At 34.6% G+C, this 13,265-nt stretch overlaps 1 non-coding gene across 1 annotated transcript; it reads right to left on the reverse strand.

Annotated features, from left to right (window-relative positions):
- Window positions 1-9,462: 9,462 nt before the first annotated feature.
- TRNAS-UGA (transfer RNA serine (anticodon UGA)) lies at window positions 9,463-9,544 on the reverse strand. Its single transcript has one exon. It is a non-coding gene; the product is annotated as a tRNA-Ser (tRNA).
- Window positions 9,545-13,265: the final 3,721 nt, after the last annotated feature.

The following is a 13,265-nucleotide window of genomic DNA, read 5'->3' on the forward strand; positions in this document are numbered from 1 at the left end:
GCAATAAAACATTACAAAATAAAATCTATGAAATAAAAACAACTTATAACTCAAAGAATATTAACCATTTGAACTTGGAAACAATGAGAAACATTTATTTATTCAATATTTAAGCGTATTCATTTTGTTGGTTTTCATTTGCATGTGTTTAGCTTGTTAGAAGTTAAATACTTGTTATCCTTGGTTTTCACGTTGTGAAAATCCGAGGATACCTCACAAAATATTGCCCATTTGTGGTCTTAAAGCTCTATGAACGCTTTACAAGACATCATTGTTGTTGTAAGTGTGTTTTCCCCTTTTGTTGGTCCCTTTTTCCCCAAGTGCGACATTCAGGTGCAAATTGGGTTTATAAACCCAATTTACACCAAGTATGGTTTTTAGGTGCAAATCAGATTTAAACCCAATTTACACCTCTTTCTTCCCTCTTTTGCCCCTAGGTGCGAATCAGGTTTATAAACCCGATTTACACCTTGGCAAGTGCATATCGGGTTTATAAACCCAATTTGCACTATTAATGACACTTGTTGTTATTAATTGCCAAATTGTGCAATTTGAATAGGAGTCTTTTTTCCTTTGATTTTTTAAGTCTTTTTTCATTATTCTCAGTCTACATTCTTCTTGTTTGAGCTTGCTTAAGGTCGAGGGAGGAGGACTTGTTTGATTTTTATTCAAAGTTTCTCATCCTTTTCGGGTATGTATTCCTATTTCTTTAGGGTTTTGAAACCCTTTTAATTTGAATGCATACGGTTTTATTGTTCGATTTGAATGAAGTTTTGCCTCACATTTGTAGTGTTGCATGAGATTATTGGCCCGAATGACACCACATTTGTGATGTTGTTCAGGTCAATGGTCCCGGGTGACATTTTCTTATGGCATTGGTTATTGTTATCACATAGTTAACAATGGTGTTGGGTAGGGCCGTAGGCCTGCCACACACTACCGTTCATATGGTTGCGTGGTGGTTCTGCGGCCTTGCCTTGCACTGAGTATATATCTCATTTGGTGCTCAGTAGGTCTATAAACCCACACATCACTTATCATATGTATACAATTGGTGCTCAATATGTCTATAAATCCGCCAAACACCAAAGTCATCCCTTTTTAATGTGTAAGGCGTGGTTATCAACCTGCCCTACACCGAGCATGTTGATTTTTTCCTTTGTGGTGTATGGCGGGTTTACAATCCCGCCTTACACTTTGAGCCCTTTTTGCATTTTGATCTTCATATTCAGGAGTGCATGTCAAGCCTATAAGCTTGCCATGCATCTTTGTCCTTCCTCTCGAGTGTAATTCAGGTTTATGAACCCGAATTATGCCTGTTTGCCACACTTTTTCATAAGTGATTTTTCGAGCTTATAAAATTGAATTTCACTTATCTCACACACATAAATTGTGATTTTAAGCTCGGTTACCTTGGAGATATCAAGTTTCAATGCGAGTTTCCGGAAACCCTAAATGGCTTCAAATGCACAATTTCTAGGAGATTGTTCAAATTGAACAAAATGATTGATCAAGATACACTTCTACAATACTAAATATATTTTCCCTATCACAGTGTTGCCATTATAAAAATCATAGAAGCTTCTCCAAGAAAGAGGGCTATGAAGTTCAAAAGCAATACCCACATCCAATTTTCCCACCTTCTTCGGTCACATTAAATATTAATCACATAAGGGATACAAGGATAGGTCATGTTGACCTGGCTAAGCTCGTTAAGAGGATTTAGCAACCACCTTCATATTGTGAGATGGAATCTGGTTGTTGCCTTTCCAATGTCTACACAAGATCCAACGTTTCTCATGGCAGTCGTGAGTCACTTTGATCCCTCAAGGAGAAGTGTAAAAGATACCAGTGGAAAGAAACTAATCAAGGTTGATGAAGATTTCTTTGACACTATCTTCAAGTGTCCTAGCATTGAAAAATATTCAGATATTACTATTCAATCAACCCTTTCCTACTTTGATAGAAATTCTAATAAGTGTAGGCGAAACATGAATGATAACTGGTTGAAAACCCCGAGACCTACCATTGCCAAATGGCTAGAGACTCTTCCAAGAACTGACTTCGTTGAAGAATTCAATGATTTGATAACTCTCCTAAGAAGAGTAAAAGGACTTCCCACCTCCAACACTTTCTACAAATGGATGTATCAATACATCCATGTTATCAGACATAATAGGGAGAAGATATTTTGGAGGAAACAAATCAGTGATGCCAGTTGTGAGAAACTTACCAAGGTGCCTATTACACTCAAATTATACATGATCCCATAGTTGGTGTACGCCACAGCTTCAATGAGACACTTTCCTAGACTATCTACAACTAGAGATAGGAGGTAGGTTGAGGTACATAAATATTACTCCCAACTGGTTTTTCAAAATAGATTCAATCATTTTCAGAGAGTCAATGATGCCTTCTTTGGGTATCATATGTGTATGCTCAATAAAGACTTGTATAATAAGAGGGTGTCAGATCATGCTTGGGAGGTGGTAAATCAATATGGTTGTATGTTTCTATAATTTCCAACTTTCACATATGCTAGGGTTGGGTGTTTCAATGGGGAGCCTTTCATGCTCCCTAGATATCCCTTAGACATAATTGTGTTGATGGAGCTAGCTCATCAAATGGTGGCAGTTCATGAGGCCCAATCTGGCTCTCACAAAATAGGTATGAGATTGACTCTTACTATTTGTCGATATTCTATCAATTCAATCTTCAAGGCAAGAGCAATGGAAGAGGAGATCAGAAGAGTGACTATGAAGTTCTTCAATGCCAGAAAGGACTTTGATTACAGAGCAATGAGAAATAAGTTGAAAAAGGCATATGTTCATGTGCATTGCATTGAATATGTACAAGATGATTGCAAAACCGAGCATGATGTTAGGAAACTTGACTATTGCTAGTTAACAGTGGATCAAGTTAGGGAATTTAATCTTTGCTGACATTCCAAATGTCCTAGAGGATAATGGTAATGTCCTTGACCTTGCCTATGTCGATAAAAAAGTTTCTTCTACTCCTTTATCTCTCATCCAATGGTCACAAAAGGAGTGTACTTTCATTCAAGATAAGTTTTAGAGTATTCTCATGAATACAAGTGTTTGGCTCTCAAGAAAGGACATTCAATTGAAACCCTTCTCATCAGGCTCCGATGATGACACTACTAGTCTAGTTGGAAAGAGGTAAGAGATCAGAACCAAGAATAGACAAGACCCTACCACTCCAACCAATGATCCAAAATTCAAGTTCATAGTTGGGACCAAGAAAGGGAAAATTCAAGGAGAGCCATCAACCTCTTATGTTCATAGACATAGAAGTTTGAAGTACAAGATAAACAATTGGAAGGTGAGCGTCTTGATGAAGAACCAATTGTTGTTGATCAGTTAGAAGAGGGACATGCAAAGGATCAATAATAATATGAATATTATGAAGAAGGATTGCCATCAATAGATAAGTCCTTGCCTCAGGTATCTCTTCCTTCATCTGCTCCTATTTTTACTTTTGAGTCAAAGTCTCTAGTGGTCACTTGTATTTCTCCCACTAATGTTATTCATGTTTCTTCTACTAGTGCTAGTGAATCTTCCCTTGACACACCCCATGATAATATTGAGAATTTTTTCTATGATTTTCCCACTTTGTCTAAGGTGTTTGCCACCATGTTGGATGATTTTTACAAGTTAATGACTGAAACGACCCCTAGTCTAATGAGTCATCTCTTAAGAATCCTATTAATATGGTCACCATGACACCTCCTATTGTAACTACCACTATTCAAGTTTCTGTTAATCCTTTCTAAGATGTAGTGGTTGGTGATGATGATGATTTAGCTTTGCCACCATGGTTATCTTCCAATGCACCAAAAAGAAAGAAGCATTTAGTCTCACCTGAAGACTTTGATTTTAGTCAATTTTTTTATGCCAAACCCAAGACTATCAAGAAAGCTAAAACTTTGTCAAGGGTAAAGTTTGACAAATCAAGGAATAAATATGCCGAGGTTGTTATCCCTCCTCTAAATATAGATATTGATAAGATCCAAGATTCAAACTATTTCATCAACAAGGGCGAGTTAGGGAAGCAAACTCATGATTCCACTACCCAAGATGTCCAGTCAGCTTTGGAGGCTCTTGTATCAAGATATGATGAGGATAAAGAAAAAAGGATCAACTCAAGGCATGAGTTGAACAAATCATTTTAATCCTTATCAAGGTAACTAAGTTCTCGGAGGCCATTGAACCAGTGACTTCATCACTGGACGAGCAGGTTGTAAAAAGAACCGAGCAAGTAGCATCATGAAGCAGGGCCATAGGGGAATGGATGGACAAAATGCTGATTCAAGGTACTTGGACCATAAGTTCAACTTGCTCCATTGTTAGTAATATTTATTCCACGAGAACAGAGGTGGAAAACACCATACAAGCCTTCACTTAGGAACTTGAAACTCAAGAGAAAGATTTTGAAACCTAGTTGAAGTTTGAAGACTACAATCTAGATGATCTCATCCAAAATGGTGTTATCCCTTCGTGAAGAATGTATATTGAGAAATGAGAGACATCAGAGCATCAAATGAATATCCTAGAGTTCTTGGTCAAGGATATGAGGAAAGATAAAAAATAATGTGCATATAAGAAGAAAGAGATTGTTGCTAAAATCTCTAAAATTCGTTGTCATGTTTTCCTCGATGAGAATGAAAATATGTTTGATGTGGATGACATCATTAAGGAATTTAGCTTGCTTGTGACTGTTGAGGTTGATAGGGAGGACTTATTTTTGTCCTTAGTTGATAAATTACTTGATCTATAATTCATCTTGGATTTTCTGTATTCACTTCTGAAGAAACACAGGAAGTGCTGCACTGACTTGGAGGATTCCATCACTAGGGTCAAGGTCATCATCGGTAATACCCAGGGACCCGATGGGGTTCAAATGAAAATTGCCAAGTGTAGAAGTTTGAAGAATTCTAGAAGGGAGATTCAACTTGAGGGAAATGACATTGCCATTTTCATGTTTTTCCCAGTGGCATTTTGATAGGTTAATCGACACCTCAGGTGTCACACAAGTCCAAAGTCAAATTGAACTCTTTCTTTGACTTAATCTTAGATTAGTTGTAATTTACTATTTTCATGCTGCACCCCTCTTCTATATATATGAGGGTTATTATTGTTATAAGGATCTTTTTTCCATTGTTGTTTATACAACAAAACTCTGCCAAAGTGAAGAGAAAATTGATACTTGGTGTTAATTTTGTAAAATTTGCAATTTAATCAAAAGAGGAGATAAGCTTGGCATTCAAACTTTGTTTTGAGAACAAACTTATGTATGGTACATGAATGTTCTTATGTCATTGGTATCATATTTTCTTGAATGATTAAAATTGAGTAAAGTTCTTGGTGATAGATAGTGAAAAGTTTGAGTCTTACAAGTAATCTTTGAGTTACTTTGGAAATTCAAGAATTGGAAATAGGTTAGGAGGATTGTTTAAAGTCTTTGAGCTTTTGCAAGTTATCTCTGAAATTTGCATTGGAAAGACAAAAAGCAAAGTCTTTGTGTTGTACAAATTGTCTGATTAGAGTAGAAGATGCTTCAATATATTTGTAAGTCTTTGAGCTAAAAATATATTTAGGTTACAACAGTCGATAAGAGTTGAGTATTCAAAAGAATCTTTGAGTTCGTAGTGTGCATAATACCTGTCCCTAGGTCATTTAAAAAAAAAAGGGAAGTAACGAAAGGGTGTTATTTCATGAACACTTTACTTCCTAGTTAACTTAGTTTTTAACATTACTGCAAGATTAGAGTTGTTTTAGTTAAGGAAATTTGTTCTTAAAAGAGAATTAGATATAACTAGTTCTGAAAGAAGAGAACTAAGTTGTTGTTTCATCCTAGAATAGTGTGAAGTTAGCAGGTGTATAGAATAGAAAGTAGTTGCAGTTGGGGAGCCTTCTCTTACAATTAGGAGAGATCATATCTTGCCTTCTGAGAGATATCATCTCAAGTGTTGTCGTGAAACACACATTTTGTGAACCTTCATCAATTTATAAAATTATCACCCAACAAGACTCTTTGTTTTTGTTGATTTTAAGGTTAAATTTTATCTTTCAACAATAAAATAGTTCCTTTTATGCAAGTATTTAAAGTAACAAATAAAAGTAAAATAGTTTCCTTCATCATCATTTTAAAAAGTCAATATTTTAAGAAGTACTTTCTTTTAGCATCAAAATGAATTAAAAATTATGAAAAAATATTAAGTTCAATACAATAAGAACGCATGTTATATAATTTGTCCATTTGAGCTAAAATCCTCAAAACTTAGTTTTAAATATTCAAAATTGAAATCAATAACACCCATATCACAATTTCTTGAGAATTAGAGAAAACTAGAACACTCAAACCAAACCATCTAAGTGACTTCACACAAAATATTTTCTCATGATCATCATGGTGTCCATCAATGAGATAAGATTAGGTTAGGGTTACTTTTAGTGAGTTGAGTGTTGTTACCAACTCTCAAAAATATCAACTCACTTTGGGAATCCAGACTAATCACTATGTTGAAGCAATGGTGGCCTAGAATGGGTTGAAATTGACTCAATCCAAAAGTTTTTCCAAAGTTTGGTTGGAAGGAGATTTAATAAATATCATATAGTGCCTTAAGAATATCCTTAAGCCTATATGGGCTATTGAATCTTTGATTTTGGGTGCCTATAATATTGTAAGTTCCTTGATTGAATGCCACATCTCTCATGTCTACCGTGAGGGTAATAGGCCTGCAAACTTCTTTGCTAATGTGGTTGTTTTGAGGATTCTAGTGTTATGTGAGAGGTTGATGATCCCATTCACTTGGAATTTTCAACTATTATTCATAATGATTTGCATCAGAGCTGAATGAGATTTGGCTTTTTATGTCATGTTGACCACTCTTTACGTTGCATGCTTTCTAGGTATTTTTTGTGGCCTTCTCTTCTAGGTTTGACATTGTTTGGTTTTTACTATTGTTGCTTCTTAGTTTGGATTCTCTATTCAGACTTGATCCCATATTCTCCTTTTATCTTTTACTGTTTTTGATCATGGGTGGGACATGAACTGTGTTGCTCCCACATCATGTGAAATTATAAGAAGAATTATGAGGGGTAAAAGCACAAAGATGTGTCACACTTTTATAAAGGAAATGTGCAATGTTGATTCAACTTTTTAAATTGAATCAATAGAAAGTGAAATATATGTTTGGAATTTTGAAATGATGTAAACTAATAAAATGCATAGTTTTTTTTGTATTGTATGTTTGTAATTTTTTTAATTTTTAAAAAAAATTATTTGAATATGCTTTCTTATAAAGTAAATACTATAATTTAATTGCTGATAAAATACTGAAATTGAAGTTACACGAGACGTCACACTTTATATATAGTAAATTTTACCTTTTTCTTTTCAATTTTTTATGTGTATATTGATAACTTGAAACTTTAGTGCAAAAATATATTTTTAACTATTTTTTATGTATATATATTTTTCAATAAATTTGAAAAGTTGCACGTATTGAAATATAACTCTTTCCATTTGGCGTCACTCCCCCTAAGACTAATGTTGGTTAGAAGAAAAATGCTTATAAGAAGAGGGCACTCTTGGACCAATGGGTCACAGATTGGTGAGTATGTGTAGGATGATGATAATGTCTCCCCTATTTCTAATAAGGTCAAGAATGTGAATAAGGACATTTAGGTAAATCTAAGAGTCTTCTCGCCTAGGTGAGATGAGAAAGGGTCAGGGGTCATCCAAGGGTTTAGCTGATAATGTGCACTCCCTAGATAATGTCCTTATGGGGTAGGGGATTCCTAAGGAATTTTATTTCCAACTTCTCAATAGAGAGAATACCAATGATGTTTTGGGCATGGCACGTGAGAGTATTGCAAGGCAATTTAGAGCAACCAAATGGTTTTTCTATGAAGATTAATAACAAATTCAGAGCCATTAATATGGCTACTGCAAATAATGAAGATGGGAATGTAATGTACCCTCATCATTATAGTGATCCGAAAGAGATCCAAGCTTCAACAAATGCTATGTCTAGTGGAATTTCTCTTTTGAAATCAGATTATGCTAATAAGTAATAACTTTTTAAAGTAGGAAAAATTATTGGCTGTCAATAATAAACTTAATACGATTTACAAAATCAGTCAGTGTTTATCTAGAACAACACTGAAGGGTTAAAGATTTTAACCAATAAGTTGAAGGAGCTTAGAGGGCTTGATCACATGGTTGATAGTTTCAGGACCGAGTCTTAGGACGATGGTTGGTTTAGAAAGGTAAAGGCGTCAAGGCAACCATCAGTGAAGAACTTGGCCCCCCTAGTTCTTGTACTAGAGCTAAGAAATCCTTCCATGAGGAAAAAATGGAGCTGCTGAACTTTGCAAATTTCTGGAAGAATTTTCTAGAACAGGAGATGGAGGTTGTTGGGGCTTTAAAGAATATGTCTTTGTGTTTTTTTGTTGTGTTTTGGTGCTTTTCTAGTTGTTGGTTTGTTGTCGATAGGCCGTGTTTTCATCTTTGATAACATTTTGTAAATAGGGTTTCTGGTCCCTTCAAAACATGTTTACCCGTTTAATAAAAAATCCCACAAACATTGAGGAAATAAGCTAAGGCTTTTAAAATAGCAATAATTCAACAAAAGCATGAAATCTTGCGAGGTATTGGACTTTCTCATCTTAATTCAATTTTTAATTACGAGACCAACCATATATATACTCTCCTTAAGACCACTTGACAAGATCTCAACATTTTGCACTTACAAGTTACCACACATCACACAATCGCCACACCTCATCCTTACTATCCATTAGGCAGTCTTTTCTCATGAAGGGAGAAGTTCCCCAAAGTCTCCACCATTACACCTATCATTGCCACATGAGCAACATTAGTTTGCCACTTATCTAGTTCATACAAACAAAAGATGCGGTAATGCCCAGTGTAGGGAATATCATGGAGTCAAATGAATTGACATGTATATATTTGAAAAATATCAACATCCACTAAGCACTCCTTCCACATGAGGAGAGTATTCCACAAAAGTCTTCACCATTACACCTATCATTGCCATAAGAGCAAAATTAGTTTGCCACCCATCTAATTCATCCAAATAACAGATATGCATACGATTTATAGTTATGCACATACCATTAGTAGCTATGTACAATAGTGATGAATTTGATTTGGTGCATGCAAGGACAAGATATAAATTATCATATAAAAAGATTAAAAGTAGATTTTAAATAAAAAGTAAAATTATAAAAAACATATATCTAAAAAAGAAAAAAATATAAAATAAATATTTATCACCTTATTAAACTTAATTTAAAAAACCAAATAGTAAATTCATAAAACAAATACGATTTATATAAAACTACTAGGATTTTTGATTGTTTAATTTAAATCGACGTATTTTTAAAAAACCAAATTTAAAATCAACGTATACGACGTCGACAGCAGGGTTCGAACCTGCGCGGGCGTAGCCCAACAGATTTCAAGTCTGTCTCCTTAACCACTCGGACATATCGACATTAGATGTTGTTTAAATTTTTTTATTTTGCATTTTGTCTCAACTGGAGATCTGTGCAACGCAAAGACCTATAATGAATAATCAACCCCGGACTCTTAAGTGCAGGTACAATCCCTGTCGAACGCAATAAACTAACTATTGATGCTCTATTTAGGAACTGAGTGACTGAAGCGATTTCATTTAGATTTAAAAAAAATAAAAATCATTTACATGAGTTTGCAATTAGCCATGGCATTCTTATAGTGACCCATCTCTCCATGCCTGACTTCCTTTTGTTTGATGTGCTACATGGAGAGAAGTTCATTGTTGACGTTTTGCTTCATCTTCTGTAGCAGAACCATGCTTTCAGAGTTGTAGCTTTAGCTGTAAGGCATGTTTGCATTGGACGGTTTAAGTTACATTAAGTTTTGATTTTTATTCTTAAATATGTTAAACATTCAGAATCAACTGACATTTTTTAAATTTAATATGTTGTTTTAGTGTGTGGAGTTTAAAACCTATCCGTTTACATCTGTGTAGAGTAAAAATAAAGTGATGATTAGATGTTGAATAGCTCTGGTTTTCCATCCCCCCCCAAAAAATCCATCCAATAACATCAGCTGAGATACATTACAAAGAGTGTGTCCCTAAGTTTCTTATGACGATGTTTTTGTTGTTTTGTGAAGGAGACTATAAACCCATATAAACTGTGATTGTTTTCTTCTATATTTCACTATTAACATGGCGTCTCTTTTGTAAATTCAGCTTAAGCTCCATAGTGATGACTACATCTTTCTTCTTTAAGATTAAGATTTTTAAAAATTGTAAGATTCAGAAGCTTTTTAAAATGTTAGAGGTACCCAATTTAGGTTATCTCTTGGGTCAAATAGAAAAGATTGTACTATTTGATAGGCAGATTCGAAGGGCAGTATATGAAAATCTCAGGCTAGATGCCATAGAAGCACTGATGACCACCCTCCCAAAAAAGAATAAAAGCTTCTAACCAAAATATTGTAGCCAACATTAAACTGTTCTTGAAAGGTTTTTCTAGACCTAAACGATATTAGAAAAAGGTTCATATTTTGTCCTCATTTGATTTCTATTTAGAGTAAAAATAACAAGAGTTGCATAGCAGCGAAGTTCCTGCTAAGGAGTGCAAGAATGGTTGTGTCTTTGTTTTGTTTGGTTGTCTTTGTTTTGTTTTGTTTATGATAGAGTTATAAATTTGTTTTGTTGATAATAAAGTTGTAACATTGAGAATTGCAACGGTTGTTTATTTTATTATGTTGATGACAGAGTTGCACTTTTGAATCTTATAGAGACCATCACTTTTGAATCTTATAGAGACCATCACTATGGCTACAGTTGCTATTACTCACTACTCATCCATCTAACCCAAAAACACTTCTGTTTCTTTAACTATATCAAGCTTGAAAAGACCATTGATGATTGTATGAGAATGCCAATGGCATTAGCAGTAAACCAGAAAGTAAATGGAAACGGTTAGAATAGAGAAAATAGCATTTTATGGTTTCAAGATGAAAAGACTCGTATGATTTTCATATACAATACCGGATTTAATAAACTTTAAACATCATCATACGATATAAAAATTTATAATCATTCAGTTTTCTACAAGTAGAACAGGAACAAATAATGTTCAATAACCACCACATCTCAATTCTAACATTTTCTCGGTTTCACCAGGCTAAATCGTTCAGTTAGTTGCTGAATTCTTTGATCCAGCTTTCCTGTGGCTAGTAATACTTGAAGAATTACTAATATGTAACATGTCTGTAAATAACAGAGACAAATATAAGATCAGAACAGTCCTAATTGAAGATAGCTTGCTTCATTAGAAATATTCAAAATATCACAATATGCATTTCGATGCCTACTCTATGCATTATGCTGTTCACAAAACCTGAACACAATTAGGTCTTCGAATTAAGAGCAGTATTTTTCATTTATGGAAGCAATATCAACATTCTAATTAATCAAATTACCGAATGTTTTGCAACAATCATCATTTGACTCAAATAACTGTGCCTCGGGCAAAACATTAACAACAGGATGCCAGTCTCCAGTGATTTTTTCACAACAGATCATTTCAGTTTCTTCGACTGGCAATGTACTTGCTTGACTAATTCCTACACAAATGAGTCGTTGTGAGATTTTTCTATGACATATATCAACATCTGATGCCTGAGTTGAAATATCAAGAATGACATCATTATTTGTAAAAGCAGAACCAACACTCACACCTATCAAATTAGTCAATTTTATGCACCACTCACCATTTGGCTCAAATAACTCAGTATTAGGAGAAACATTAACAAGAAAATGTTGGTTCCCGTTTACATTTTCAAAATCACATACAATCTCAGAGCCTGAGTTTTTAAATTCACTTGAATCACAATTTCCTACAAAAGAGGGCTGTGGAAATATTACTCTAGAATAGCTTTCAGCTATTGGAATTATATAAACTGGTAATTCAATTAAAAAACCAACTTTTCTCTTTTTCATAGTCACTGTTCTGAATTCCAGTCTGGAAGGGGAAATAACATGGTTCTAGATATGTTATCAGCTGAGGGAATGCACCAGCAATAGTGGAAGGCGATGGGCAGACACTTTTAACAAATTGAGCTGAACATGATGGACATGATGTAGTTCGTTTTTTCTTCATGGCCCAAGTACAAAGGTTTGGGAGCTTAGTAACTTCAACCTGCTCTGTCTGCACAATTGTTTCCTTTGTAGTATATTTTCGTTCACTCAAATGCTATGATCTTCAAGAAATATCAAACTCAGCCTCGATTTCGAAAATGCCAGCATTGCAGTATTTCGAGCTAACAAACTCAATGAGAAAGCGGGTGGGTTTGCTGGAGTGTTCCCAGGTATATAAAAATAACTGTACTTTGAAACTCCTAAATATTTCTTCATTTTGATTTGAATTTTCACAATTCATTAATAATTTGATCTAAGAGCACAAAAACAAAATTATAAACCCAATTCATGAAATGGAATACATATGTAGTGATAGAGGATCGACTGAATAATGAGGCATTGGAATTGCAGCAGTAGATCTCACAGATACTAGATAAGAAGTGCTTCTGATATTCTGCTACAATGGACCCTGCTTAAGACATTTGTAAATGGCATCCTGATTTCCAAATTTGATCATGCTCTGATGAATGTCCATGTGTGTTACAAAGATCTAGTTTGCAACACGCTGAAACGAGGCTGGGAAATGTTGTTGAAATATGGATTTACACTCTATATTCAATGTGTCAAAATATCTTAAAATAAGAGTAGCTAGAATTTACAGGTCAAAAAAATCTGTCAATCTTGACACTTACAGATTTCAAATGAGTCACATGTGCATTGAAAGCTATTTGGCAGTGAAAGTGTATAGGTGCAAATAAGTTTTAATTTATGTTGTATATTATTGTGTGGGGGAAAAAGTGACACTAAGCAAACATGCCCTAATCTCACTTTCAATCACACACTTGTGGAATACGAAAGAGCCTAGAGGTATCACACAATTGGCTACTTCTTTTTGTGGAAGAGAGAGCCACGGGCTACCTATTAAGATTTCTATTCCTTTGTTGCAAATGATAGATAAAATGATGCAAGTTCAATTCCCAACCCCAAAGTGCAAGTATGAACTAATAACAAGATTGCAGAATTGAACTTAAACTATAGAAAGCTGTAAATACAAGGATAAGACAAGAATGCAAATGTG

Source organism: Cryptomeria japonica, chromosome 3 (genome assembly GCF_030272615.1).
Source record: "Cryptomeria japonica chromosome 3, Sugi_1.0, whole genome shotgun sequence".
NCBI classification, from domain to species: Eukaryota; Viridiplantae; Streptophyta; class Pinopsida; order Cupressales; family Cupressaceae; genus Cryptomeria; species Cryptomeria japonica.